This window comes from Manis pentadactyla, chromosome 1 (genome assembly GCF_030020395.1).
Source record: "Manis pentadactyla isolate mManPen7 chromosome 1, mManPen7.hap1, whole genome shotgun sequence".
Classification (NCBI taxonomy): domain Eukaryota; kingdom Metazoa; phylum Chordata; class Mammalia; order Pholidota; family Manidae; genus Manis; species Manis pentadactyla.
In genome coordinates, this window is record NC_080019.1 from 178,356,371 (window position 1) to 178,380,593 (window position 24,223).

The following is a 24,223-nucleotide window of genomic DNA, read 5'->3' on the forward strand; positions in this document are numbered from 1 at the left end:
TGCCTTGCACTGCAGCAGCAGATGATAATCAACTTACACAAGGATGGCCCGAGTCACCCAGAGAAGGTTATATCATACCAGCGACTATTTAAGGAGGTGGACAAAGGACATATTTTAGGAAGACTTCCATCAGACATAGTTATAATAAAAACTGCTGGCATAAATTCTTTATTGCTAGAAATGCAGGCCATACAGAATGGCCTGTTCCCCAAGAGTCCTGGGGTGAGGGGGAGTCACTGTGCAAAGTTCACTTTTTAAGTCAAAGTTGCTCCACTTTCCATGCCTCAGGCAGAGGGGCTCCCGGCTCTCAGGGACACAGGCTTCTCTACCCTCAGAGGCCCCATCATACAAATGCCCCGTGTCCAGATGGAAATCTGCCCTAATGTCCCCAGCGCCACCCAGAGCATGTAATGGTGTCCCCTGTGTCCCCAGGATGGCTTATCTCTCCATCCATACCCCATAACCCCAGTCTACCTCCTGTCCCCTAAATACGCCCACTGACCTTCACACTGGCAGCCTCATTTGCCCGAGGTGTTCCCCCAGCATGCCACCCCTCTCCCCATCAAAGTCCCTCTCTGCCCATTGAAATCCTCCACACCCTTGCAGGCCCCCGCCTGGGGCTTCCCTTGAGCTCCTCTCCATCCCAGGTTGAGTGGAGCTGCCTACGCATCTGCCCCCCTGTTCAGCTAGACAGTAAGCTGTCCACAGACAGCATGTGGCCTGGTTCCCTACAGTGACAGCACAGCACTCAGCACGTACCAGGCATTCAGTAAACTTTTGCTGTTCTTGAAAAGCCATGTCTACACCACAGCAAACCAGGGGCTCTGCTTTCTTGAGCACACGCAGGCATGCACGCCTATGGGCACCCTCACACACATGCTTCAATCTTCCCACCAATTTGGGGAAACTCAAATAGATTCAATCTCCCAGAACTGGAAAGGGAGAAAGGAGGTCCAGCTGGGAAGGAATTCCCCCTGGCCCAATAAGGATTTTATGCTACTTTTTTTCTCCATAAACTCTAAAACTTAGAAGAGCTAAATTTGTCTGTCCTGGTGTTCCTAAGAATGGGTGGAACTAGGTGGAAGGGAAGGGGGCCTTGCCAACAATTTCCTCTGTGCTTTGCCTGACTTTTTCCTTACTCTTCATTGTGGCAGTGTGTGGAGAGGCACAGAAACCCCCAGAATCACTAGGCCCCTCTCTTCTCCTATTTCACTGGGAAGGAGTCTCCCCTGTGCTCAAAGGCTGCCAAGGAAAGGAACGACTGGATCACCCACTCCAGCACTTGAACTTCAGGTCTGGAAGTCCTTCCTCATGTCTAGCTTCAGTCTTTTCTTCTGTGCTGTGGGAAGAATCTTTCCCACTCTCAAACATTTCTCCCCCTCTGATCATGTGAGTGGACTTTTCAACCCAGAGGGGAAGAGGGATGAGGAAAAAGGGGCTTAATTAAGTATATCTCTGGCTCAAGCTCTGTGTCATCTTAGGGATAAAACAGTGAAGGGGACTGTGTGGGGAGGACATTACCCAGAGAGGCCACTGGGGAGAAGAGGAGGAGACAGGAGAAGAGTAAGGAGGGAAGTTTAAGGGCTAACCTTCCTGTCATAAGGTCTAGGCAGCCGCTGGGCACCGACGAAGCTGCTCTAGGGGTCTTGGAGTTCAGGCACCCCCTTGTCTGGGGTTCTCCGCCACCCCAGCACTCAAGCAGCCATCGGCTGCCCTCCTCCCTCAGAGCACTGGCAATGTGTGCCCACCTCCCTGACAACCAGCTCTCCTGGTACCCAGAGGGAGGGTCTCATCAGCAAGGAAGCCCAAGTGACCTCAAACAAAGCTCCTTTCTCTCCAAAACCAAGCGTTCCACCTGCTCTTGGGCTGGGAACCATGCACCCCAGCTCTGCTGTGAAAGAGAGGCCAGGGTGTGTCGCCACTTAGGCCAGTCACACAGGCCATTAAGGTCTGGGGGGCTCTGCATGGGGGATCCCCGGGCTGAGATGACACACAGACACTGGAAGATGCTCAGTTCTCTGAGATTCTGCAAAGATGGATCCAATGTGCCTTATTACCATCCATCCTTGTCACCTCAGGTCCAGATTCCAGCCAGTCTCCCCTGTTCCACATCGATCAGCTCGTGGACACCATCCCAGGATAATCTTCTTCAAATACCATTTTTATCCTATCACTTCTCAGCCCAAGTGCCTAAAATAGCTTGTTCTGGCTTATCAGATCACATCTAAACCTTTGCAGTATTTACAGCCCCGCCACCCTACACACACCATATTCAACTCGAGGTCCCCGCCACGGCATTCTAGCCGGCCGTGTCTCTGTCCCATGTGTTCTTGTTCCTCCACATCTCCTTGCTCACACCGTTTCCCCCTCCTGCCGCATCCTTCCCTTCTGGTTCATAACCATCTCCTCCAACAAGACAGACCACAGTCTGCCACTGTAACTACCTAACATCTACCACAATGTTGCTATAAATGACCATTTGATGGTGGGTTCCAAATTTCTAACTTCATTGCAAACTCCTCAAGAGGGGAGCTTTCCCTTTCACTGGGCTGTGAGACTCCCCTCTTAGACTGGGAGCTCCCAGAGGGCCCGCAATGTAGCTTCCTGCCTGAGACTAGGTACTCCTTAGGAACCAGCACCACAGCTTGCCTGGTACAATTCCCCAGGGACAGGGCTGGGGAGCCAGCTCTAGGTCTCCACCAGGCCTCTGCGCCCCCTGGCTTCTTGACACCACAGCCTAGCTTCCAAGGCAGGTGGAAGGGTAAAAGTCTAAAGCAGCGCTGTCCTCTGGGACCTTCTGCCACACTGGAAATGCTCCGAGCTGTCCAAGAGAGTGGTCCCAACCTGCGTGCGGCTGGTGAGTACTTGAAATGGTGTGAGTCTAAAATGAGATGTACTGTAAGCATCATATAGACACCAGACTTCAAAGACTTAGTCAAGATCTAAAATATTTCATTTATAATTTTTATGTTAAAACAGTAATACTTTAGATATGTTGGGTTCAACAAAATATCATGCTAAAAACATATTTACCTGTTTCTCATCATTTTCATAGATGTGGCTACTAGAAAAATGTTCAGGTATACGCATGGCTCACATTACATTTCTGTTGGACACTGGCAGTCCAGAGAGCTTTGGGTATGTTTATTGACTTGTACTTTTCAGTGAAAATAGTCTCTCTGACTTCTGAAGGGGGTAACGAGTGTCTCTTCTCCATCATCTTCATGTCACACCTTTCTTCTCTCCCTCTTCCTGTTGTTTATTGGAGTGAAAAACACATAACATGAAATCTACCTTCTTAACCTATTTTGAAGGATACAGTACGGAATCATTAGCTTTATGCACACTGTTGTACACCATCACTTGCCTTAGTTTTATTTATCTTGATATCTACCTCTCTGATAGATGCCTCAAATTCCCTCTGAAACAAGCTGGTATTATAAATTAATTGCTCAAGGCCTTCAGTGTCCTAACGCTGAATCTCCTATCCCAGGAGCACTTCAGGCAGAACCATAATCACAGTGGCACATTTCATTTGCATTGTTCCTTACTGTTTCATGGTGCCTTTTGCATGAGCTAGTTTGCATAATGACCCCGTGAAGCAGACAGGTGGGCATTACTATTCCGAGTTAACAGGTAAGGAAACAGAAGGTTGGAAAGGGTAAATGAATGTGCAAATCAGTGCCAGGACTAGGCCCCCAACCCTGGACACCCAGACACTTTCCACGGCACACATTTGGGAAGAGCAGTGGACGTGGTTCAGAAGCAGCAGTTACATTGCTCTCCTTGCCCCCAAAAGAGAGACTAGGACATAGCTAACAATGAAAAAAGGAGTATTATTAAAATAGGAATATGTGTTGAGGATAGTTATGAGATCTAAAATGGAAGCCTGTGGGCTGGGTTCCAGAACTGGCTCAGCTCCCAGGGAGCTACATGCCCTCAGACCACCACTCCTGTCCCATATCTGTGCCTCAGCATCCTCACCTGTATTCCAAGGAGCTGGATACTTCCAGATGCAGCTGGATAGGCACCAGCTTACCCTGCTAGTGGGAATGCGGACCAGCTCTATCATTTTGTGCAGCAATTTGGCAATGTGTGTCAAGAGCCTTAGAAATGTTCAAACTCTTTGACCCAGTAATTCCACTTCCAAGAATTCTAAGGAAATAATCCTAAATAAGGAAAAAGCTTTATGTGCATGGACCTTCATCTCAGCACTACTTACGACACTCAAATACTGGAAATGAGCTAATGTCCAAGAACAGGAGAATGGCTAAACTGTGATATGGTAAGTCTACCTTATGAAATGTCATAGTTATTTAAAAGGCAGAGCATCAACATAGAATGTGTGTTTGGCCGTGTGAAAAAAAGCAGGTATTAAAGGCTGGTACTGTGTAATTATAATTAAACTTAAAGAAGTTTTGAAGCCCTCTGGGAGCACACACATATATTTACAAAAACTCACAAAAGAAATTCACCATAATGTAAATAGTGACTATTTAAAGGGATGGGACTATGTTTTATTCTTCTTTTCTGTTTCCAAATGTACATAATTTTGGGGTGGGGGGAAACAGATATAACAAGGGTCCTTATTTGAAGTTCCCCAAGAGCACTTGTGGCTACAACAGGTCTGGATGGGTGAGATAAGCTGGTGAGGGGGACTCAGATGCTAAGCCAGGCTGGGCTGCTCAGGGAAATGCCAAGCACTGAAGGACTCCAGCTCGGGAGAGGCAAACTCCCAGGAGACCAGGGACCAGCATAATTCACATCCAGGAGGAGAATGACCATCCCACTGTCCCATCCCTCTACTTAAAAAAAAAAAAAAAGACCATTATTGTGGTTATTGGCACTTAGGATTAGAAATAAGCACATGTCTGACCACCCTATAGCCTAGAGCAGATGATTTTCAGCCTGTGCTCCTTGCAGCCCAGTTAGTGGATGGGGTCAAGGTGGGGGAGATGGAAAGGGGAGACATTTACCGAACTATTAACTGTTTTGCCCAGGGACACCTATGTAAGATTTCACTGGAACAAATGGTAGGAAGGTCGCCACGACTGTTTCAGCAGGGTGGGAATAAAGCTGGGATCACCCTGAGTCCTGACCCCCTCCCCAGCCAGCATTCTTCATGGCAGGGGCGATGTCCCCCGAAACCTTCCGGCTGCTCTCGGAGGCCCCTGCTGTGACAAGCAGCTATGACCACACCAATCTAGAAGACCTGGCTTGTCTCAGAACGGGCCTTAGAAACCTCTCCGGAGACTCAGCTCCGGGAGACCCCATGGTGCCTGCCCCTCCCCAAATGCACAGGCGATGAGCGCCTGCCCAGACCACACCCCAGACAAGGCCTGGCCAGGCCGGAGCAGGTCCAGAGGGGAGAGCCTCAGAGACAAGGGCGGTGAAAAGGGGGCCTCATGCCCCAGCTCCTCCAAGACTAGAGCTGGGTGCCCCTGAGAGCTTTAAGGAAGGGCAGCTAGGAAACCAGAAATAGGTGCGTCGTGCCCAGCTGGGTGGAAACACAGTGCCCATCTCTCTAAGAGCTGAGGTAGGCTGAGGACAAAGGTGGCTCATGGAGAGTTCAGAGAAGGCAGAACCAGGATTGGTTATCAAGGGACATGAGGGGTGCCTGGACCACAAGCAGGACCATTTAAGGTTGAGTAAGGAAGGCAACCCTCCACTCTCCAAATATACGACTTGGGCCAGACCCAGAGGTAGAATGCTGGGGCTGCAGAGCAGGGCTCCACCCCAGCGTTACTATTCTTAGGATCAAATCTGGCTGCCTGCCAGCACTGGACAACTGGTAAGCCTGGTGGCCGTGTGGTTGACAATGCTGGCAGGATGTTGGAAAGCAAAGGGAGGCCTTGTAGTGCAAGCAAGGATTCTTCTAGGCCTTCTACCCCAAGGCAGAGCGGCTCAGAGGACCGTGGTTGGGAAAAGTGATCAAAGGTGACTGTAGTCATGTCTACAGTTTTTTCTTTTTGGCAGCGAAATGTACTTACATTGTATTTATTGTATAATTAAAGACTGTCAATAAAAAAGAAAAAAAGGAAACCATGAAAGCATCTCTCAATACTGATGTGAGGGACAATGAAATTAAAAGATTTCTTCACCAGTGGCTCTACATCTTGCAGAATCTTGAGTGCAGATTTAGAGCCAGAGAGCCCCGGGTGACTCCACCACCTATGGCCTGAGTGGCCTGAGTCTGGTTTCGGTGCTGGTGAGAGGGATGGTGGTAAGTACCATCTAAAAATCAATGCCAGGGAGGCCTCGGGCAGGGCTCTCGAGGGAGCCAGTCAGTGAGGAACTGGGTCTTAACTCCATCCTCCTAAGGCTGCTGCCTTTTTCTTTCAACCCACCCTCCATATCCCTGCCAGGTGCCCAAGCATCCACCTGTGCAACCAAATGGCTTCCTCTGCCCATGAGATGAAGCAAGAGCCCTTGGGCTGGCCCCTCCCAGCCCACCGGGGGCCCTTACCTCATGGACCCCAGGCCCATCCTTCCTATGTGTCCTTGTCATGTTCTTCCTTCCATCCCTTCTGCTTTCAATCCTATCTCCCTTTGGAACCCACACCCACCCACAGCCCCTCTTCTGCAAGGTCTCTGACCCCCCAGCTGGAAGGGAATTCTCTCTCTCTCACCACCTTCCTATGCACTGCTTTGATTATAGTCAGCTACACGAAGGTGTTCACCTTCCTGACTTAGCAAACATTTTGAGTCTGGTTGGTTCATGAGAAAGGAGGAAGACTCAGTCATGTTCCTCAAAGAACTTGAAATCCAGTGAGGAAGAACAGAGATATGCCCACCCAGGACACTGAATGCAGCACAAGAGCCAATCTCACGGCACCAATGGAAGCAGACAGTCAGCAGGTGTCTGAGCCACAATCCCACCTGGGTCAACTGGGGCCTGCTACCTGCATGCCATGGAAGGGGCCTTTTAAATGCAACACAAAAGGCTAGTTAACAGGCACCGACCCACCACCCCAGTGCTGATTATACAAGACCCAAACGGAGGCACAGTTCCCTCATCCCAAGCTTCAGACCTTGAACAAACACTGTCCCTGCCAGACACAGGGATGGACATGGCTGCCCTTGAGTTGCTAGCCAGTCAAGCAGAGGGCCTCCTTTGTACCTCTGGCTCTTTGGTACCAGAGGCCCTTGCCTCACCAGCCCCCACCCGAATGTTCTGCTCTGGAGTGGTCAGCAGGATGGGGCCAGGAGGCAGGCAGCGGGCCCACGTCTGTGTTCGTGCCTGGCTCCTGCCTTGCCCCACCTCTCCAGCTGTGCTCTGGGGAGAAGGAGCACTGTGCCCAGGACAAACCCTCACAAGGCCTCCTGGGCGGGAAGGCAGCTCAGAAAAGCAGTGGGAGCCTCCACCCCAACAGATAAGGGCTCCTGGCAGCTCTGTGGTCTGTGCGTGTGTCGCCAGAGCTTCTCTGAGTTCAGCACCAGGGAATTTTCAGATCAGATGATCTCCATGTCTGATCGGAAACTCATGAAACCAGGGCTCACTACCCGGCACCCTGGAGGAGTCAGGCTGAGCGTGGACCTGTCTGGGCGCGAATCCCCTTGGCTGCAAGGGGAGATGGCAGAAGGACACATTTCTGTCTGACTCCATCTCTTCATCCACATCTTCAATTGGCTCTCAAAGAGAAGCCTTGTCAGCATGGTCTGGTGAATGCGTTCACTTCAGGGCTTGAGCCCCTAACTCGGCCCCCTCTGAGCCTGTTTGCCTCCTTACTACAGAGGAAACCAGACCCACCCTCCTGGCCACTAGGTTGACACAGAGATGCCTGAGAGCAGGCATGTGAGAGCTGCTGGGCCATGTCACCTACCAGTGTGGCTGCTCCCCAGGCCCGTCCTGCTGCTGCTGATCGTGGCCTTGACTGTGCGGCCAAGAGACCCAGACCCTCAGTGGCCTGCGGCAGCCCCACCCCCACACGCTCTCCCTCAGCCTAGAGCTGACAGGGATGGGCAAGCAGACACAAGTCGCCTCAGGCCGCAGCATGTCCATCCTCCAAGTCCACCTCTTCTTAGAATGTAGGTCCTCGGACCCAGAGTTCGCCCAGGCAGACAGGATGGAGCTCTGACTTGGCCCTGTCCTTCAGGGCCCAAGGGAGCTGTGAGGGGCAGAGAGGGCAGCAGGCAACGAGGGAGACCCCCCAGCACCAGGCCCAGGAAGGGCAGTGATGACAACGAGGTCCTGGGTATCCCCACAGCCCCAGCTGACACCGTTTAGCTTTTCCTGCGTTTGGGATGCTTCGACATGGATTCCTAGAGAGTGAATGACTTGCCCTTTGCCTCCTGCCTGCGTGGGAGCCTTTCAACCACCGCCCTTATCAGGCTCTCACGCTCCCACACCCTGGGTTGCCATTCCCCTGCCCTGCTTGCCCCAGGGCCAAGTCCCAGACAACCTGAACAGTCCCTATGCCCCAGCGCCTGCTGAAAGTATCCACTCCAGTTAACCCTCAGCCTGCTTACCGGGCCCCGTCTGGTCCTTCCCGCGGGAACCACAGTAAAGGCCCTTGCCCACGTTTCCCCCTCACTCTGCCTCCTGACCCACCCCAATGCTTCCCCGTGTGGCGCCCTCATGGAGCGACGTGCCTTTCTCTTGGGACCTGTGTCTAACACACTGTCTTTTCCATGGCAACCTTCTCCTGCTCTGTGGGCCTCAACAGACTCGGATAATAACAACACCTACATCTTAAAACACTCACTCTAGGGTTCTCCTGTCACTTACAAGATAATTTTCTGATGCCACTGCCCAGCAAAGTGGTGCTTTCATTTGGGTTCGAGGCTTGAGGAGGAGAGGAAAGGGATTTTTTTCTTCCTGAAATTGTGTTCTTGAGACTCAGAGCTATTCCCTTTCCATTTCTCCATTTCATGATCGCTCCGATGGCATGAACGACGGTTTAGTGAGCAATGGGGTGATGGGACGGATGAGGACAGTCGGGCGACAGGGCCGAGCAAGCTGGCGTTCCCATGACTCCCCCCCACTGAGCTCCTTCGAAGGCCCTCGGCACGTCCGCGCTCTCTCCACTGCAGGCCCAGGCCAGCTACTCTCGGGGATGCTCTGCCATCCTCAGCCAGCCTGTCACTCGCCAAGCTGCCCTGCAAGCCAAACCACAGCTATTGCTGTTCCTCAGGAAATCGAGGATCTTTTCCATCTGGGCACCAGGTCACCCCTTGGGTTTGGATCAAAATTGCTCAGCTTGAAGCCATTCGTATTCAGGCTTGGGGACATCCTTGGAGCTCAGCCACCACACTTCCCTGAACTAACTGCTCCTCTCTTCTAGGAATATGATACCCCCTCAGTTGCCCTCTCTGCCAGGCTTCATCATCCCCCTCTGCCTACTTGATCCCTTATGACCACATACCCAGTCCCAACTCTGACCATCAACTCTGCCATCTCAAGACACCCTACTGTCCCACACGGTGCCCACCTACCAGCTCCTCTCCTCAACCCCCGTCTTCTCAAATCAGTGTCACGCTTTAGGTTCCAACACTAACTCTTGGATTTCTCTGCTCACCAGGAAGAATGGGATTGGATTAACAAAATGTGATATACTGGTGCAACTGAATATTATTCAGCCATAAAAAGAAACAATGTACTCATATATGCTATAATATGGGTGAACCTCAAAGACATTAAGCTGAGAGAAGTCAAACACAAAAAGACACAAATTGCACGATTCCATTTTTATGAAATACCCAGAGTAGGTAAGCCATGGAGACAGAAGCGCACTAGCATTTGCCAGGGGCTGGGCAACGGGGAGAATTAGAAACAACTACTAATGATTTTGGAGTTTTCTGTGGGGGTGATGATGAAAATGTTTGGGAATAGACAGAGGTGGTGGGTTTCACAGCATGGTGAATGTATTAAATGCTACTGAATTGTACACTTTTAAATGGTTGATTTTATGTTATGTGTATTTTCTCTCATTTGAAAATAGGAATTGGGTTGGAAAATCCATCCATGACATACACTGTACAGTGAGCACATAAAACAAATACAAGAGGTGGCCTGGGATAGTACAAGAAGCCCTGAACCCATAGGGAAAATTCCAAACACCAATTCTGGTTGGGAAACATTATGCAAACCATGGAACATCACCTCCATGGGATGTTCTAGCACACACAACCGGTCATAACACTTACCTTCCGTGTTTTGAGGGGAATTAAATGAGATAATGTAGGGATATCATACAAAAGCCACTCATTTGAACACTCAGCAAGAAAATTAATATGCAAAGTGTTAAGTTTCTAAAAAAAAAAACAGCAGACAAAATCCTAGCTATGCAGACCGCATTTACATATGTATCTCTGTTACACAGAAAAGACAAGAGAACTAGCCAGTGTTTTAAGCTTATGGAATTTTTTTTTTTGTAAAATGGCCTATACAGACAGTATATAGTTGGAGTCCACGAAACCAGGTGCTAGCTCTGGGTCTGGCCCTAACCAGCCTGGGAGATCTCTGTGAGACGCCCTCCCAATCTGGACTCGATTTCCTGGTTTTGAGAATGGCTCAGTCAGGACAATGGCCCAGTTTGACCAGACCCATTCAGCCCGAGCTCCTCTGGGTGCCAGGGCCTGAGTAAGGCGCCTCCAGGGTTAGTGAGAGTGACTCCCAGTCCTCAGGGCGTCAGGCAGAATGTGAAAAAAGAGGACCCTGGGCCCTGCACGTGCAGTTCTCCATGTGGCCACAGGGAAGGTGTCCTTTGAGCCAGGACCTAAAGGCAAGACGTGGCTTTCTCGGGTGGAGAAGGTTAGTTCCTGACCACAGACCTATCCAAACAGCAAGGCTGGGCGAGAGAAGAGCCACCGTAAACTCTCAGCTGGGACTCCCGGGCCAGCAGCAGCTTCTGGGAACTGGCTAGGGGTGCAGGCTCCTGGGTCCCATCCTGAACTTGTGAACCTGAATCTGGGCGTGGGGCTGGCCAGCCCTCCACATGGTTCAGACACTTGCACAACTTGAGTACTGCTTCTCTGGCACCTGCTCTCCTAACAGAGGCCCTGAATGAATGATGTGAAAACTGCCCGTGAAAGGCCCTCCTTCCTGGCCTGACCGCGCCCAGCCTCCAGGCCCCAGCTGGCTGAGTTGAGAAAGTTTCCTCTGCTCAGAGAAGCTAATCTATCACCTGGATATAGATTAACTTTCCCTCTCTTCACTAGCCACTGGCTTGGGAAAGGCAAACACCCAAAGCAGACAGAGCCGAAATAAATCTGTCTGCTGCTACCACCCCAGCTTTTTCCACACCATCTCCCCGCCCTGAGGCCTGCGCTCCTGGAGCAGCAGCCCGAGAGCCCTGAGATCCCCAGACGGAAGAAGGCAGTGGGACCTCCCCCTACTCTCCCCACACAGCCTCTCCTGGGATCCTATCTGCCCAGCGGGAGGCCCCCATTCGCCCCCAGGGCTCCCTCCCCGGCTGGGAGGATGGGGGGGCAGGGGGGGGATGGGGCTGGAACACAGCTCACCTTAAAGATCAGTGACTGGGAGTCTCTTTTCTAGAGCTCCCCAGGAAACAGTTCACAAAGACTCTCTCCAGGGCTGCTCCGCCCCTGGAAGAGTTCTCCTCCCTTCCTCCTCCTCACGGAGCAGCCTGTGTCCACCCCCACCTCCCAGGTGTGTGTGTGACCAGGGCCGGAGGTGGGGGGGCATGCAGGGGACACAGACAGAGCAGGGACTATTCATCACTGTCATGCCCACCCTTTATTCAAACACCTTCAATGGCTAGTTATCAGAAAGGAGGCAAAGCCCAAATCCTTAGCACTAGGGATCCTGCCTCCCATCTCCGAACCAGCAGCAACACCAAGATGTTCTTGTTGTCAGATATGCCCTCCACTAGCAAGCCGCCCTCCATGACCTTCCCAGCTCTTCGCCTCTGCCCTGTGGGCCCCTCTCCCCACTCCTAGCATTCTGCCTGGGTCTCCAGGTGATACGTGTATGCTTTGAGGGGGGCCTGTTGTCCATCATGGGATCCCCCACAGAGGGTTGAGCAAGGATAAGAGTGAAACAGATGTTTGCAAAATTGAATGGAATCCTTCCAGGTTCAGAAGAGAAAGCAGAGCCTGAAATCAGCAGGGAACAAATGGACACCAGCCAACCTGCTCCCAACTCTGTCCATGTAGTCAGATGATCGTGCTCGGGGCCTGTCCTGGTCGCATTCTGAGAGGCCACGTCCTGGGAGTTCTCAGCCTGAGACAGAAACCTCCAGAGGCAACAGACACTGGCCCAGCCCCGCGGGGACAGAGGACAAAGGCCTGAGCCCAGTCCAGGATCCCAGCGCCAGCCTGCTCTCCTCACCCTGCCTCCCATTCCTGGGCTGAGGCCCACAGAGTGCCAGCCCAGCACTACCCACTCTGCACCCCCAGGACTCAGCCTGAGCCCCAGAAGCGAAGCAAGGTCAGGGTTAAAGCTGCTCCTGATCTCACACTCTGGAGGCTAGAGAAGACCGGGGACCCAGGCCTCAGGCTTCAGCATGCGTGTCCAAGAACAGCTTACCGTAATGGGACAGCTGGGCTGACATGTCAATACAGGTGAGCAGGCCAAGCGGGGCCCTCTGCCCATGTTGACTGAACAACAGAGACCCAGGTGGATGCACTGCAGCCTTCATGGCCCTTCTGCACACACAGCATGCCTGTCCCTAGAGCTGTAAATGGGTGGGCCCACGTACAAACCCACCCAAACGGAACTCCCCACCTTCCAGAGCACGCCATCCTCCCAAACAGGCCAGCAGATCTTTGGAACCTGAGGCCCCTGTTCTGGCACCCAGGAGCTCAGGACACCTGCCTTCCTCTCTAAAGGTGCCAGCAACGCCCCCACTCACAAAATGTTCCCCACACAGGGGAGGCTCAGAAGAGTTAACAGGAGGGAAGGAGGCTAGACTTCAGGAAGGTTTCCTGACCAAAAGGCAGACGCCACGGCAGGAGACACATCACCTTCCCCGCAGACCGTACTGGGCCCGGCTGGGGTGCCCTATCTTGGTTCAGATTCCTGCCACCAGGTTGCCTTTAGAGGAGGCATTCTCCTCACTAGGAAATAGGAGGCATGGGAGAGATAAGGGTAGAGTGACAGAGAAAGAAAGTGACAGTCCTGATAGGACTGTCCCTGTGTGCCCCCTCTGACTCTGAGTGAGTGCCAGACAAGGCTACCACAGCATCCCCCAGAAGTCCAAGCACTCCTACAGCTGTGACCCCAGGGGCCAGGGCTGGTTCTGGGGGTGACACGTTAGGGGTAGTGACACTGCAGTGACACCTTGGTGGCTATGAGCTCTGAGAGGAGATTAGGAACAAACCTAAGAGGGGGATGTGCTGGAGAGTTGGTGGGCTTAATGTGGGGGTCCCAGCATGGAAAGAACCTGAGCCCCCATGGAGGGTAAATTATCTGTTACATGGATGGTTCTGGCACCCACCTCCCCCACCTCCCTCATTTCCTATCTCTGGTCTTCAACTTTACCACAGAAAGCATCTGGAGAACTAGAAACATCTGGATCCTTCCTCAGGCTAAAAACAAACAACAACAAAAAAGGGCAGTCATGGTTATGTGCTCATTCAATGAACGCCCTGAATAACCCTGTCCATGAACACGCCTGTCACAATGATTGGGGACCATCACTTGACCAGTACAGATGCCCAGCCTCACAGAGCAGGCATCACAGCCCAGCTTGTACTTTGCTTCCGGGTTAAACTGAGTTTTGTAAGAAGTAACAGAGCCCTTTGAGATGTCCTCAGCATCAGAAGCAGACATGGGGTTCTCAGTTATCCAGGAGATGATGAACCTCCCTCCCCTGTTCTGTTTTCTCATTTTCATCTTGGAAATGCTGCCAGTTTATGGGAGAAGAGATGCAGATCCTGCCTTGCGGCAGATGGGCCAAGCCCAGGGGCAGGCTGTTTTCTTCAACAGTGGCCTTTCTGAAGGCAGGCACTGAGTGTGCCTAAAACACGTAACATTTCCTGAACCCTAACCCCAGACAGTGGAGCACGTCCCGTCCCCGATGAGATCCCTGAGCTATGATCTCAGGCCCATGGGTGGCTGAACATCCGTTCCTGGGAGGCCTCTGATCTCAGTCTGAGGAGGCCGGGAGATGCTCCCTCCCAGACAGAATTTCCGTGTAGAAGCACAGAAAAATGCACTTGGAGAGGGCCTCCCTGCAGAAACCTGAGGCCTGAAGTTGGGAGGCTAGGTCAGCATCAAATCTGTGTCAGGACCTGCAGGATCATCCCTAGCAAATCCCAAGCCAGTGTGGCTCTCGCCAGAGACTCAAGACGGCAGAGCCACCACAGGAAGCTGCTCTCCCTGACGCCACTGTCAGCCTGACCTAAATCTCTCTAGCTGCAACCTGAAGCATTTCTTGTTCTCTCAGAAAGCACAGAGAAAGCAGTTCTCCTTCCCCTTGATTTGTTCAATGAGTCTGTATTAAGCCTCAGTGTTAGGTGCAAGAGACATAAATGCAGTGTCTGAAGGCACAGGTAGTGGCAGACCCGAGGGCGACCAGGGATGGGGCAGGATAGTGCCGCGGGCAGAGCGATGCAGGGATCACGTCCCAGCCCCACCGTGGACGGTGTGCCCCAGGGCAAGTCATTTCACCTCCAGGCACTTACCTCCTCTTGGAGCTCAGGGAAGATAAATCCCTCCCAGCTCTGATGCAAATAAAACAAAACTCAAAGGGGAGAGAGAGATTAATTAGGTGGTCCAGACAGTATGTTGTGTGCTAAAGAGACATAAACTTCTGGGGCATCTGCCCAGGATGCATGAATGAAGGTTGACTTTGTGGGAGCACTGAAACTATAGGCCTGCACTTCTCATCCATGCCCCTCCCACCCAGCCTCCCCTGCTCCGGGAGAACAACCCCAGCCCACAGCCACTTCACACTGATCCACCCACTGGCATGGGCCACCCCCCAGTGCCACCTCCACACTTACTGTGCAACTTTGTATAAGTCTCATCAATCTGAGCCTCATTTTTCTAACCTGTAAAATGGAGATGATAATAGTTCCCACTTCACTGACACTCCAGTAAGGTCATGTGTGGTGCTCCTGGGAAACAACCAATAATGATTTGTTTATTTGCCAGTGATCTGCTTTGCCGATAATTCCCTGTGTCCAGTACCGAATGCCAGAGGGACATGGGTGTTCCCAGTCACGGGCGAGAGGAAGCAGCATTTCTGAGTGCCAGTTCTGAGTGGGGGGCTTCACCTGACAACTCACTCTTAAAGCAACCCTTCCAGGGATTTACAGATGAGGCAATTGAGGCTCTGTGAGCCTAAGTAACCTGCCCAAGGCTGAAGAGGCGGTCACCGTGGGAAGCAGGATTTGAATGCGGGGCTGCATGACTCCACAGCTTCCATGGCACCCACCTCTGGGACCCCCAGAGAGAAGAGCCGAGGGGTGAGCTGCAGCAGGGCCTGCAGCCCCTGCCCGGTCACCAGCCACAGGTTCTCCCACGGTCCCCGCTGGCTCTCGAGTCTGACAGGAACTGTTTATTCTAGACTCTGATATTTTCTGTAAACACAGCTTAGGTTGCCAAGAGAGAGAGAGAAATTCATTTGTCAGAGAGGAATGAGACAGAATCATTAAACTTCCTTTGGCTTGGCTGGAGACCGGGGGACAGGGAGGAACCAGTCCTGGACGGAGCCCCGACCGGCCTCCTGCCCGGCCTCCACACCGCGTGTCCGGGTGCTGCTGTCCCACGGGTCGTGGCACTTCCCACCACCGCCCCAGGGAGGTCTCTGTGGTACAAGATAAAGCGACCCAGATACTCTCTGAGCTGGGCCACCTGTCCTCCCGGGGCTGACAGCGGCCCCTGGGAGGGCTAATGAGCCTCTCTTCGGCATCTGCAGGACCCGTTAGAAAATGATTACTTTTCCTGTGACCAGAGAGCACGGCTGGAATGTCCCACAGCGCCACTGTGGCCTCAGGGAGGAGCTCCAACCAGGGAGAACGCGGCCTAATTACAAAACCTGGGCCTCCGGGTTCAGCTTGGTGGACCTTCCTACTACACCGTTTCTCTTTTTAACTTCTCTTTTATTTACCCGAACACCACACCCTTGGGAAAAGGTCACAGTGAAGAAGCCCAGCAGAAGGCCACCGCTGACACCTGGGATGGGACAGAAGCAGAGATCAAATTTGGGGCAGGTTTTTTTCAGAAACACATACTAAGTATATAGAGGTAAAATTGAGATGATGTTTGGAATTTGTTTTTATACACTCCAGGAAGAGGAGAAGAAGAATGAAGGAAATAAATGTGGCAAAAATCCTGACACTTGTTGAATGTGAATGATGGGCATATGGGAGTGCATTATTCTCTCTACTCAGAAATGTTTCATAGTTTGAAATTTCAGACAAAGACCCCGCCCAGGGCTGGGAGTAAGGATGCGAGGTCCAGGTGAGGGGCCCAGGGAGGCTGCAGGCCCAGGGAGATGGAGGGGCGGGGGAAGACAGTGTGGGGGGGCCGGAAGGGACGGGAGGGTCATCCATGGAGGGCGGCTTCTCCTCCAGGCCCTGCTGCCCTGTGCGGAGTCACCTCCACTCCACAGCGCCCTCTCTGACACTCCATTCCTCAGGACTCACTCCCAGCCTTCTCCTGAAAAGGAGCTCAAGACTCCTTCTCTGGAACCTTTATAACCGGAACGTTTTGTGCAGCTGAACTGGGGAAGACACCAGGCTGCCCCGCAGGGGAACAGCCCCGCCAAGATCCCAGAAGCCCTCACTGGCCCTGAGTTCACTGGGAAACAGGTGAGGAAGCTCTGGAGCATGAAGGACACTCAGACTCTGCCGTCTCATCCGAGGTAAATGGCGGAACATGACACTTCTCACCCAGAAACTTTAGAGACCTTGAGACTTTGAGCAAATTCCCTACCAGACAGGCCTTTCACACGCCCAGACAGGGCACCCTGACACTGAGGAAGAGGCAAACCCACAGCTCTCATTCACAAGCACTCTTTGCAATGGACAGAATTGTGTCCCTCCAAATTGATAGGTTGAAGCTTTAACCCCCAATGTGACTGTATTTGGAGACTGGGGTCTTGTGGAGGTAATTAAGATTAAATGAGGTCATAAGAGTGGGGCCCTCATCTGATAGGGCTGGTGCCCTTATAAGGAGAGGAAGAGACACCAGAGATCTCTCTCTCTCTCTCTCTTTCTCTAAGCTCCACACACAGAGGAAAGGCCACGTGAGAACTGGGCGAGAAGGCAGCCATCTGCAAGCCAGGAGTAGAATTCTCACCAGGAACCCCATCTATTGGCACCTTGATCTTGGACTTCAGCCTCTAGAGCTGTGAGAAAACAGATGTCTGCTGTTCAGCCACCCAGTCTGTGGTGTTTTGTCATGGCAGCCCAAACTGACTAACCCTTCCCCTCAGAGAGATAGTGCACTGCAGTCCCACCTGACCCAATAAGCAGACCTGCCTGGCTCAGGTGCCCCTGATTTCCCAGCACCCCCGAAGGTATAGGGTGGTCCCACTCCCCTACATTTTCATGCACGATCTGGCACAGGAAAGGCCACAGGTGGGTCTGTGTTTCCAGGGAAGAAAAGGAGTTGGTACCAATGAGTAGCCCCCACCCTCTGCTTGGTCTCTTCCCAGGCTCCCCACCAGGGCAGTGAGGGAAACAAGCACCCAATTGGCCAAGCCAGCCAAAGCCATGACCCCTTGTCCCTCACAGGCCCTGCAGAGCCAGGCCTCCAGAAAGACATTCCCTTAACTCTTGCCCCTGCCTCTCCCCAAGGGAGTGAATAACTGCGTGTGCTGGGCATTGTTCTTCTTTCATTCAGGCAACACATTTTTATCGAATGTCCATTTTGCTGAGTGCCAGAGATGGACAGGCAGGGCAACTCCAGACTTTGAAGAACTCCAGAAATTCACAAATAAAGGAAGTGATGTGGGGAACTAGCCAGTGTCTCAAGTCAGAAGACAGGCCTAAATCCCAATCAATTTAGAAAGGTCTGAATCAGCCATGACTAGCCCTGTGACCTTGGGTGGTCACCTCACCTCTCTGGGCCTCCTTCGTTCCACTGGAAATGAGAATGTTGGAGATGACAGCTCAAGTTCCTTCCACCTCTGACATTCTAGAATTCTATAAAGCAAAACTCAGAAAATGATACAAATGAAGACGTGCGAAGACATGCAGGTTACAACAGCTTGAGATGCCTGCAATGTGCTGGAGGAAGACGCAGAGTGGCCCGCCAGCCTGGAAGGCCCTGGACCAGCCATTTTTACCAACCCTTGTGAGCAAGGAGACAGCCTCATTTCCCTGGAGAGCCCTGACCACCACCCCCATGAGCAGGTCTGAGCTACAAAGCAGCCAGGGCCCCAGGAGCTGCACCCCATGCTAGCCATTCGTTCCTGGGATGCCCAGTGCCACATGTTCGCCCAAGGATCCCATCTTACCACCTGGTCTGTGCACCCACTGTCCCAGGCACCCCGAGAGGGCCCTTCATCCCCCTAGTGCCATCAAGATTCCTCAGGGACCTGCCTTCCCCCCCACATCAGAGGCTCCAGTTCTGACCCCAAATGCAGTCAGACGGCAAACCAGCCCCTTCCTCCACACGCCCACAGGCCAGGGGAGCATGGCCCATCGACTTCATTTTGAATGACACCTTTCCTTCATCCAGCTCACCTTCCATGCCTCCTATTCGTTGCTTGCTAAATCCTGTCCGTTTTTGAAGAGAAATGTCTCTCTTCACCCATTCTTCCCACTCCCATTATGTCCTCGTCCACCTCAGGCCCCATCCTCACTCCCAAATGGGCTTCAGCCTCTTCCCAGGGTGCTCCGCCACAGGCACCCTACCCCACAAACTCTCGGTTGCACCCCCTTCTAAGGTGCAGTCCGAACCACGCACTGTGCCCTCAAAGGATCCCCTCTGACAGCTACATTATACAGACAGTGCTCCCATCAGCATTTAAGGCCACCCTGATGCATATGTTTCCACCCTGTCTCTTGCCTACCCCAGGAAGCACCCTGCCCTTGGGTCCCTGGGAAGCCCCTGTGCCCAGACATGCCCTGTGTGCTCCAGCTGCCAGGCCTTTGCTTCTGCACTGCCCCCAGCGATGGCCGCATTGCCTTCCTCCCTAGGTTTCTACCACCTAGACACCTCCAGCAGCTGCTGGGCTGCGTCTCCTCCTGAGGCCCTCACCCACTCCTGACTCTCAGCTTGCACTTCTCCATGATCCTTATTTTATTCCCCCCAGATTCAATTATTTGTGTGCTTGTCTTAGACACCCACCTACCCCTCTACCCTGCACAAATGACAAGTTCCCAGTGGGCGAGGCCAGCACTTCCCTCATCACTGGATCCTATGCAGTGCAGACAGAGGGCAAAACCAATCTCTTCCCTCAAATGACACTGAACACCCCGTTCTTTGGAGGGATAAGGCAGGGGCAGACTGCCAAGGTGTACAGCAGAGGGCCTCGGTGCTGGCTGCTGCAGCAGGAGCTGGCATCGCCCACCCAAGGCACAGGTCTCCTCTGTCCAGGCAGTTTGATTATTCGTTTATGAGTCATGGTCACGAGGCCCACAGCAGCTAATGAAGGACATTCTCTATATATGCACTCACACACATGCACAGACACACAGATACACTGCACACAGGCAGCCCATTTCCTGCCTAGAGATCACTGTTAAGGCCCGGAGACAGGCAAGGAGAGGGGCAGAGATGTTCAGGCCCAAACCGCACTCTGGCCTGTTCTCTGCAGGGATTTATTATCTTGTCTCTCCATTTCCTCCTGCCTGGAGCACAGGTGAGGTGGGCAGTGCTCAAAGAAGGGGAGGCAAGGGGCAGGAGGCAAGGCGTGCGGTGACCTGTGCCCCAGGTCCAACAGACGGCTCCAGCAACATTTACCTGCCTGGCCAAAAGCCTGGATCTTCTGGGACTGATGGCAGCCCAAAGCCTAACAGAAGGCCCCAGATCTTGGCCTGCTCTGTCCCACCCTCATTCTCCCCTGGCAAGCAGCTCAGGGTGGCAGTGGGAGACAGTGGGCCACAAGCCCATCAGACGCTGCAATCTCTTCCTAGGACTGCCTTAACCAAGTACCACAAACTGGGGGGCTCAAGCAATAGAAATGTGTTGTCTCACAGTCCTGGAGCCCATTGGTCCAAAGTCAAGTTGTGAGCAGGGTTGGTTCCTCTGAGGGTTATAAGGGAGACTCTGTCCCAGGCCTCTCTCCTGGCTTCAGGTAGCTTGAGCCATTCCTTGGTGTGAGGATGGCACTTTCCCTGTGTCTGCTACTATCTTCTCCCAGTGCATGTCTATCTCTGGGTCCAAATTTCCCCTTTTTCATAAGGATACCAGTCATATTGGATTAGGGTCCTCCCTAGTGACCCCACATAACTTGATCATCTGCAAAGACCCTATTTCCAGATAAGATCACAGGTACAATGAGTTAGAACATCAGAATCTTTTTGGAAGATACAATTCAATATATAACAGACCCCAAGGGTGGGAGTTATAACAATTGAAGTAATAACTACGTAAGAGCTGATGTTGTGGGTTTTCCACATGCCACATACTATTATAAGCTTGGATAACAACACTATGAAGTTACTTTTTCTTTTTTTTCTTTTTTTTCTTTTTTTTGGGGGGCACTGTAACTGGAAGTACTGCAATACCAGGTCGATGTGTGGAGTGGTTGGAGCAAGCTCCTATTCCATCTCCTAGTTCCAAAAATCTATTTAATATATTTGTCCTCAGATAGAGGAGGTATCAGATATTAAACTGATAAGAACAGATACTACACTTGATCATAGCCAAAAGGCCGAGAAGCAATGAAGTTACTTTTACTATCTCTACTTCCCGATGAGAAAGCTGAGGTGCAAAGAGGTTAGGAAATTTACCCAAGGTCACAAAGTTTGTACCTGACAAGGTCAGAATTCGAACCCAGGTGGTACTTAGCCACTGCGCTGTAATAACACCATGTGATGTGAGCATCCATACTAATTCTGGACAGCAAAGATACTATCTCATTATGAAACCCAGTCCTAAATCCAGGGTCTGGATGTGGTCCACTGTGGCCGTCAGATTAAGCCATGGAGAGAGTTCTTACAAGGCAATTGCCCCCTGCACCCTGGCTCAAGTCATCACTCAAGAGTGGGGACAGGCCTGCGGTGGGTGATCCCTAGGTGGGAGGAGTTCTGAATGAGCGAGTGACATACAGGACAAATGGAGCCCAGGCCGCCCTCTCTAGGACCTTCCTACATGCCCCCAGATGGTCACAAGCCCATACCATATCCAGTCCAACCTCTGGGCTAAAGTGGAAAGGATTTATTGATTTGTCCAGAAGGCTTCTTATGTAATGCAGGAAAACTGGGAGACAGAGCCAAGTGTGAACAGCCTACACCTGCTGTCTTCAAGCCCCACGGCCGTCCCTGGGGCACTTACCGCAGCCCTGGCCTGGAGCCAGCCCCTCCGCTCTCTGCCTTCACTACTGTGCATGCCTGTCAGTGTCGTTGCTCTTATTATTACTGTTGTAGTAATCATGTTACTTGATGTTTCTTCCCTGGCCGGTCGGGGGACAGCACAGACATTAGCTCATAATAACACAGTCTTTCCTGGGAGGCAGAAAACCGTGTAGGCACTGGGCCTGCCAGCTTCCTCCTGGGCAGAAAGGGGCCTGAGAAGGGTTTGCCCAGCTCCTAATATGGCCATACTTTCTCCCCTTCTTTTGGCAAAGTGGCATCAAAGCTGACTCTAGATTTAGGTGAGCATTTAAAGCAGCCAGAAGTCAAAATACACAAGACCAGGTAAAAGTGAGGGTGGGCAGAGTGACCAGGGGAGCTGGATATTTAGTTGGCTTACCTCCGCTCGGCCTTTGCTGGGATCTCCATGGGCAGTGGGGAGGGTCAGGGTGTTTTATACAGATTAGCACACACGTCTTGCAACATCGCTGTGGAGTGGAGAGCAACAGCCCCAACTGATCAGACGGGGACACTGAGGGTCAGACAGTTGCGGTCACTCGTCCAAGGTGATTTGTACATGGGTAGGTGGCAGAGCTGGGTTTCAAAACGAGAGCTGCCCGATGGCAAAGCCCAGGTGCCTGCCATTAAACCATATGGCCACTGAGTCATGACAGCAACTCAGGAGCAGTGAACTCAGCTCATGACGGGGGGCTGCAAATCCCCTCCCGTAGCCCCCAACCAGAGCACCCCACCATGGGGACCCACCTCTTCCCAGACCATATGACAATGGCTTCTAGGTCATGTCCACCAGCAGCAGGCTTGGAACCCCTTCTCAGTGAACCCCTCCTCATACTGCTGGGAACCCTCAGAAGCCAAGATATTCCAGAAGAGTCTAAGGGCTGTGGCCATTGCAGAAGAGGGGTGAACACACAAATTAATGAGACAGTCCCTCCTCAAGAAGGGGAGAAAGACACAGACACACATATATCACAGTCTGAAAGGAGGCTGGCATCATCTGCATACACAGAGCAGAGAGGACTTCCCAGCTATCCCTCCTGGGGAGCAGCATCAGGGCTGACCCCAAGGACAGAGAGGAGACTTCTCTGCACCTTGCAGGGAGGGGACAGGACAGTTACCCGAGCTGCCTTGGCCCTGTGCTCTCTGGAGCGGGTCACACAAGGCACTTACTTAGTCTTGAACTCGAGAAGGCACTCAGTCTTGAGCCCACCAGAGGCAAGAGCCCACCCCTTTTGACTCCCCACCCACCTCCCTGACTCAGCCCTGAGCTCAACACAAACCCCTAGTGCTCGAGTGTATCATGCTTGTGAAAGCCTGACCACTCCCCACCCTGGCTATAAACCCATCCCTGCCCCACCCTTGGGGAGAAGGGGAAGTAGAAGGAAACTCCTGATTAACAGGATGTAATTCCTGGCTCTAACCTCCCATGGGAAGGTGCAAAGTTTCTCCTCCTGCTGCATGCTTGGCTATGGCCCTGGGGTCTCCAGGTGCCCAGGCCTGAGCACCTTTGGATTCCACACCCAGAAACTGGCTCAGAGGCCAGGGAGCAGGGAAGGGCCCGATCCCATCCTCAGGGAGCTCCCCATCTGAGGGGGGAATGACATCTTCTGCCCTCAGAATTCCCAACCTAGTGGGGACAGGCTCAGCCCCTGCCCTCAGAGAGCCCCCAGTGTCATGGAAATGGACAGCACCCCTGCTCTGAGGGAGTCCCCTGACACCGTCCCAAGAAGAACCCCAGGCAGACAGCCCCGCTTGGCAAAGCCCGGCAGCTGGCAGTCCCTGTGCAGGTAAGCGTCCAGTCCCAGGAGCGCACTGTCTGTCTGGGCAGAGAAGAGCCCTCAGCGGTCAGGAAAATAGAGGTTTCATGTCCTAAGAAGGGGAGGGAAGGGCTGGCCAGTTGAGTGGGAGAATACAGGGGGCCACCCCAAGACCTAGGCTTGGTCGCCTCTCCTAACGGGCAGCCTCTGCCCCAGCCCCTGATCTCCTCACTCGCTGCCTTGGAGGTGACACGAACATCATTCCCATTTCTCACACACACAACCAAGGCGCGGGGAAAGGCCCAGGCAGCCGAAGGTGGACAGTTCCCACTGTCCTTTCTGTTCTGTTGGTTCTGTGCTGGCCTTCAGGAACCCTGGTGTCGAGGCTGTGGAGGGGAATGAGGCTGGGGCCCAGCCTCAGAGCAGATGGCTGGCCCTTTGCCAGGGAGACAGGAAACACACATGCGGATTACTGCCCGGCCCTCAGGGGTCTGCACCCCACACAGTTGTACCACATAGTGCCCTGCATGCAGGAGGGGCTCACAGGTATGTGTGGCTGGGGTGCTGCCAGCAACCTGCTATCAGAGGATCAAATGGTGGACAGGGCCATGTGCACACTGCCTCTCAGTTCAGACCTGTTCTTTCTGATGCTCTTTGCTGTCAGATGGTGTGACCGAGAACTGTTCATCTCATGAGCAGAGCCCAGGGTGGTCCCCACTGGCTGGAAGCTTTCTGAAGGCAGAAGCCAAGTTTCCCTCCTCTGGGAGATGGGGGCTTGTTGAAACTGGACAGAGAAGCAGGCCTCCCACAGAAGGAAGCAAGCACTCTCCTATATCCTAGCAAGGGGGTCCTAGTTCTCCCAGGCTCCCCTACTGATATCTCTGGAAAGACAATTCAGGTGGGTTCCACAGTCCTCTCATGCATGAGCCCTCCCCAGGGCTGAGCACCCCTGTGGATGAGAGAATAGGCACAGAGATGCCTCACAGAGGCAGGGCGCATCTGGGGAATGATGAGAATAGGGAGGTCACTGCCTCCCACCACCCCCACAGCCCTCTTCCAACCGTGACACA

At 52.7% G+C, this 24,223-nt stretch overlaps 1 protein-coding gene and 1 non-coding gene across 4 annotated transcripts in view; both read right to left on the reverse strand.

Moving 5' to 3' along the window:
- The window catches only part of ADCY5 (adenylate cyclase 5), a 152,493-nt gene that overhangs the window by 108,868 nt on the left and 19,402 nt on the right, over positions 1-24,223 (reverse strand). The gene's annotated exons all lie outside the window — the stretch shown is intronic.
- Positions 20,559-20,750, reverse strand: LOC118922673 (U2 spliceosomal RNA). The gene has a single exon (XR_005028845.2). It is a non-coding gene; the product is annotated as a U2 spliceosomal RNA (small nuclear RNA).